Source organism: Pinus tabuliformis, chromosome 5_1 (assembly GCF_031772625.1).
Source record: "Pinus tabuliformis cultivar Carrire ecotype Pingquan chromosome 5_1, CPIR1, whole genome shotgun sequence".
Lineage (NCBI taxonomy): Eukaryota > Viridiplantae > Streptophyta > Pinopsida > Pinales > Pinaceae > Pinus > Pinus tabuliformis.
Window position 1 is genome coordinate 111,055,067 of NC_142305.1, and position 6,159 is coordinate 111,061,225.

General features: G+C 35.6%; 1 pseudogene; it reads right to left on the reverse strand.

Annotated features, from left to right (window-relative positions):
• Positions 1-576: 576 nt before the first annotated feature.
• Positions 577-1,110, reverse strand: LOC149163672 (putative histone H2A.1 pseudogene; annotated as a pseudogene).
• Positions 1,111-6,159: the final 5,049 nt, after the last annotated feature.

Sequence of the window (6,159 nt, forward strand, 5' to 3'; positions counted from 1 at the left end):
TTTGAGCCTATCTAAGGTTGCCTCGGATCTATTGCCTGGATTCTCTCGTTTCCAAACCCCAGGTCATCGCCTTTCAAACGGTGTTCCTCTGTGATTTTGGCCAAGGTGTCAGGGTATCCTGATTTGCCCCCAGATCTCGGTTTTTTGCATACTTTTTATTAATTTAAGGGCCCGATCCGGTGGTTCAATAGCAGATCTGGGCAGCTGACTGTCTTCTGTGGTCAGGATGCTCGATCCAGATCTATGGTTTGGCCCTACAGAAATGCCCTTGGCAAGTTCGCGTATACAGGGATGATATGTAAAATACAAACTGGCACTTACCGCAAAAGTGATGTCTTGAAGTCTACTTGTGCTGGTCCCGTCATCGCTCAGGTGTCCCTTCTGCATCCCGGTTGCCTCAGATATCTAAAGACCCAGATCTGGGTTGTATTCCTCGGCTAGCTCCTCGAACACTGCCATCCGGTGCTTATTGGTATACTCATGGAAGACCAAAGCAATTTGACGGAGATCGATGATGAGGCCGATTGCTTGGTAGATCTCACCTTTCCAAACTCCAATACGGGCATCTTTGCCATTTCATGAGAGATCCATACATTGGGCATTTTGTGTGCAAACAATCCGACGGTGGCAAGGGTTTCCTTGTTTCCCTGGTTCCTTGGTTGGATTGCGCAGGAGGATCGGCGTGCTGGTGGACTTTGGCGTAGAAGCCTTCTCCGATTTCTCAGCGGTCTTCTTCGGGAGGAGAAACTGGTGAATGTTTGGCAGAACTCCACCATTAGCGATGGTCACTTTGCCCAAAAGTTTCCCCAATTCATTGTCATTTCTCACCGCCAGTTGAATGTGGCGAGGGATGATGTTGGTCTTCTTGTTGTTACGGACAGCATTTCCAGCCAAATCCAGCACTTCGGCGGCCAGATATTCGAGGACAGCAGCAACGTAGACGGCTGCGCCGCCTCCAACCCGCTTGTCATAGCACCCCTTCTTGAGGTGCCTTGCGATTCTCCCCACCGGAATCTGCAATCTGGCCTTCGCAGTTCTGCTCACAGGCTTCTTCCTGGAGCCTGCTCCTAGCCTCCCTCCCTTTCCACTGCCCTTTCCTGAACTCTCCATTTTTTCCCTCAAAGCCCCCTGATGTTTCACCCTTTTTGCCAAATCAAATCCGTACAATCCGCTAAGGTTGTTATATATGAAATAAAACACTTTATTTCAATTCATATACATTAGTAAGCATGTTGAAGCATGTGTATGTGTGAGCATGTGAAGCACTATATGGAAGTGCTACTGCATAATGGCTAAGGATGTTCTATTGTATTATGAAAAATGAATGTGGTCTAATGCTTAAAATGGTTGTTGGTTTAACTATGAATCCAGGAGGAATGATGATGTGACGAGGTTGTTGTTGTGAGGATCAATCCCATGAGGAAGGATGAAGGAAATTGCTTCCTATTGGTGGATGGATGAGGGAGTTAGGTGAGAGCTCATGTGAGAATCAACATGTCAAATTTCTAATGATCTGATGGTGTTGCAACATAATATAGTCGTCCTTATGAGGATGGGATAAGGACAAGGAAGAACCAATTAAGAGGTTGGTTAACCCTATAAAAACATAAAACCCATAAGGTACATCAAATCCATTAGTTCCAGCCATGTAGGTATGCATTTCATTATAGTTATACTGCCCATGCATTGAAGGAATCTTGTAAGAATTCCTTCAGTTATAATTGGTACCATAGGATGGGAATGGTTGTTGTTTGAATTCCTTATGTGAATTCTTGATACCAGATAGTTGAGAACTACTTAAGAGTAGATTATATGCATAAACATTGAGGACTGTTTCGTTGTTTTGAAATAATGACTATTACTTTGGCTGAATGGAAGCTCTATCAATAGAACCAGTAGCAAGTGAAATGCATTGGATATGGTTATTAAGGTGAGATGGTGGTCATTGTAATTTGAAGAGCATGGGGAAGATGCTACTATAAAGAAACTGGAATATATGATTTCCTTGATCACCATAATACTTTTAAGTCTGTGCTCTTCTTGTGCGAGGAAGCCTTGGTAAGTGATGGATCATCTGAGGTGCTATTTAGAAGAGAAGGGGATGCCTAAGCCTAGAGGGTGATTGGTTGCAAAGAAGACACAATTTGAATGAATCTGTGTGAGACATTCATGTTATGTGCTAATTAGGATCAAGAAGGTGTTATACATCTAGGGTTTTCCAAGGAAGACAATGAGATGAATCTCACTCGTGGCAACCTTATGGAGCAGAAATATATTCATACATATAAGTAAAGTATTGGGATGTCTGCATACTTGATATTATGATATGAATGCATATGCTTCATTTATGAATGTGAAATTGTATGGATGAAATCAGGGATGCTTAAATGGATATGACATTCATATTTGGTCGATGGACCATGTAGACACTGAATGAATATCAAGCATTTATAATGAAGGCCATGATGAAGGAAACAAATGGTAGTTAAATGTATGGGAAGGAAATCAAGATTGAATGCTACTATGGAAGACAAAAAATAGCTAAGTTAAGCCCTTTTAAAAAGGCTTCAGCTAGACAAGTATCTTAGTGATACTAAAGAAAGTTGCCAGGTATGAATTCCCCTGGTTATAATCATGAATGATAAGGAATTAGGTAAGAATTCCTTCAATTTGTTTGATTTCACAGTAATATGTTCATCATGTGAATGCCTTATGATCTTAATACCTAGGAGGGGTATTCAGGGGTAGAAAGCCTCAGATAAAGAAGTGTTAGTCTTCTATGCATGATAGGATTGTTGTGTTGGCCATGATATGCCTAATTTTAGTGTGCATTTTGGATTGCGCATATAGTGTGTTACATAAAATGAATGTATGTAATGCTGAATGTCACGACATATTTTAATAGATAATAATACTTATATGTTTCCATGAGTTGTTGTGGATGCAACGAAGGATGGTGTAGGTTATAACAACTGAAGCGATGAAGCAAGGAATGAAGTGGTTAAAACAATAATGAAAAAAACAAATTGAACCAATTAACCCTCACATGATAAGAGAAGTAGGGGGGGGGGGGGTATCTTGCCAATCAATGAAGATAACTTAAGGAAAATAAAAAGAAATATATAATGATTCAAGAGGTATTGTTCAAGGGAATGCCTGATAAACCCAATCGACATATTGGCTTGGCATTGTGACCCTAATAAGCTAAGTTCCATTGAGTAGACCACGAGGATGTCTTGGTTGTAAGACGTGGATAGACTTCTCTATGCACACATATACTCGTCGAAGAGGACTTATAAGGAATTAGGGTTTCTGTGAAAGATCCTCTTTGTGTTATGTGTGGTAGGAATGTGAAGTGCCTTAGCTTCACAACAGTGAAAGGACTCTCTATGCCCACACTAAAGAGTGCATGATAGTGTTGTGTGCAGTAGGTATTGTGAGTGCCTTAGCTGGAATCTTGTCAAAATTCTAAATAATTGTAAAACTTCCTGAGAAATTAAACTTTTGGAGCAGGTCAAATTATTAGATGTAAGAGTTATTAGGAGTACATTGTTTAACATAGTTGGCTAAGTTTTTATAGTTTGTTATGAAGTATTATGTAAAGAAAGTTTAGGTGGGGTGTTATTACAAGATTATTATGTAGTCAACTACGGATATAGAAAACTAAAAGAACATGGGTGTAATTATGCCATTCATGATTTAGAGTTAGCAACGATGGTGCATGCTCTAAGAATGTCACATACCACTATCTGTTGGGGAGGAAAATTTTGTTGTTATTTGATAACATTAATTTGAAATATTTGTTTGAGCAAACCACCTTAAATGCAAGACAAACTCGATGGTTAGCATTGCTTAGCGAATTTGAATTTGAAAAAGACATATTAAAGGAAAAGAAAACAAGATTGTGGATGCTTTATGTCGAAATTGTAACCATCTTTGTGTAATTACAATAAACAATTATCAGAGATATTTGGTACAAAGAGTGAAGGACACATCAAAATAGGATGGAAAATATTTGGAAATAGTTTAAAAAGCTAAAATTGTTCACCAAACCATTCAAGGACGTGTATTTGAGATTCTATTTCATAAGTTATATTTTTCTGCCTTTTCTTATTTTCATTTTCTTATGTAATTATAATGAGTATAGATAAATGTAAAGTTTAAAATCATCATTGATTTTTTTTTTTGTGCATATTAAAACTTCTTAAAGCTATTATTATAGTGCATTTATTTGCTAAAAGATAAAAAAATAAACACACAAAAATATTAGATATATAAACATTAGGATTAAGAAAAGCAAAATATTTCCAAGATATTTTAACTTATCTCTTATTGATAAAGATTGGAGATAACAACTAAGGTATTCTTCATGATATTTTTGAATATTGATAAAGATAATTTAAAAGTATTGTTTAAGATATTGTAAGATGAAAAATGATACATACATTTGTATAATGGAAATAGAAGATATTTTGTGCTAAAAATGGCTATATACATGTGTGTATTGTGGCTAGGAAAATTTAGTTGTGTTCTAATTAGATTGGAAAATTTAGCTATAAGAAAGATTTTATCCTTTAATGTTAAAACCTAAATTGCAATGAACACTGTTTTAATTCAACATATCTTTACATGGAGTTACGGGGTGAGAATGTGAGAGGTATTAAAGATTATTAAATATAGTTTGAGAACAAATATTATTATGTATAATAAAAATCTATAAAATAAAAAGTTAGTTGGTCACAATTTCAAAGATTATTATTAAAATTATTATTTTAAGTTGTGAAGTGAAAATAATTTATAGCTTTTTAATGATATTGGTTAAAGTGTTATTTATTTTCCCGATTTTGAATTAACATATATTAGAGAACTTTTGAGGTTTAAAATGAGCCTCCTAAGAAAAATGTATAACCAAAATAAACTTTATAAGAACCAATATGATTCATGATGATGATGTCAACCATCAGGGACGATTCACTATTTTTGGGGTAAACAAGTAAAAAGATTAAAAATTAATAAAATAATAAAATAATAAAACTATTTTTTCAACTTATCTCTCTAAGATTTTACTCAAATTATGAGCAGGAGTATTCGTTGGATGCAAAATTTAATTCTTCGTCCAAGGAGTACCCATGTTACATACTTTTGATGGACCCTGCTATACGAAAAATAAGAAATACATGAAAAAACGTGATTGCAATCATGGTTTTCATGTATTTCTCATTTTTCATGTAGTAGAATCCATCAAAAGTAAGCACATAGGCATTCGTTGGACGAGGAATCAAATTTTGTATCCAATGAGTGTTCCCGCTCGAAATTTGAGTAAACCCATGGAAAAATAAATTGAAAATATGAGTTGCAAAAATAGTTTTTTTCTTTATTTTTTTCCCTCTAAAATTTGATGATGTAATCCAATCTTATTTTATTATTTCCACTATTATTTTATAATTTCCTTAGGAGGCCTATTTTATACCTCAAAATGTTGAGAAATGGCAACAAGAAGTTCCAATTTAATTTTTCCTTGAATTAAACTGAGAATGAAAATCTAATTCTATTATCATAACAACTTGTAAATAGTTAATTAAGTTTAATTAACTTAATTATCTTAGGAATTTTGAGTTGGGAGTTTTTCTGTAGTCATGTATATGTTCTCCCTAAGTTTTAGGGGTCCAGTATGAGTTTAAATTGAGTTGGAAATTAGATCACTCAATTTATTGAGTTAAGTTAAGTTAAATTAGTTCCAAACTGTTTGTGGAACTAATAGAGAGTTAACAGTCAGTTGGTGCACTAGTGCATCCACAAGTGTCACTCTAGTTAGCCGAAGATTCCCTCATCATAAACTCATGCATGTCGATTATGAGAAAGACCTAGTTGAGACTAGAGTGTAGGGACAATGTACTATCCGATCCCCAGAGAGAAAGTTATGACGATTTTCCCCTCGAAATTTCTTACCCTCTTGTCCAGAACTGTGTCCTTCTGTAACTCATTGAGATACTCAGGCAAAATATCCTCAATAGAAGGCAATTGACTTTGCTCTTCAGGATCTTCAATCAATGAAGGTTCAAACAATCTCAAGTTTTCTGCATTAACGACTGAATAGATCTGCCTATAAGGTGGCAAATCAAGGCGAAAAGCATTTTCACCAATTTTATCAAGTATCTT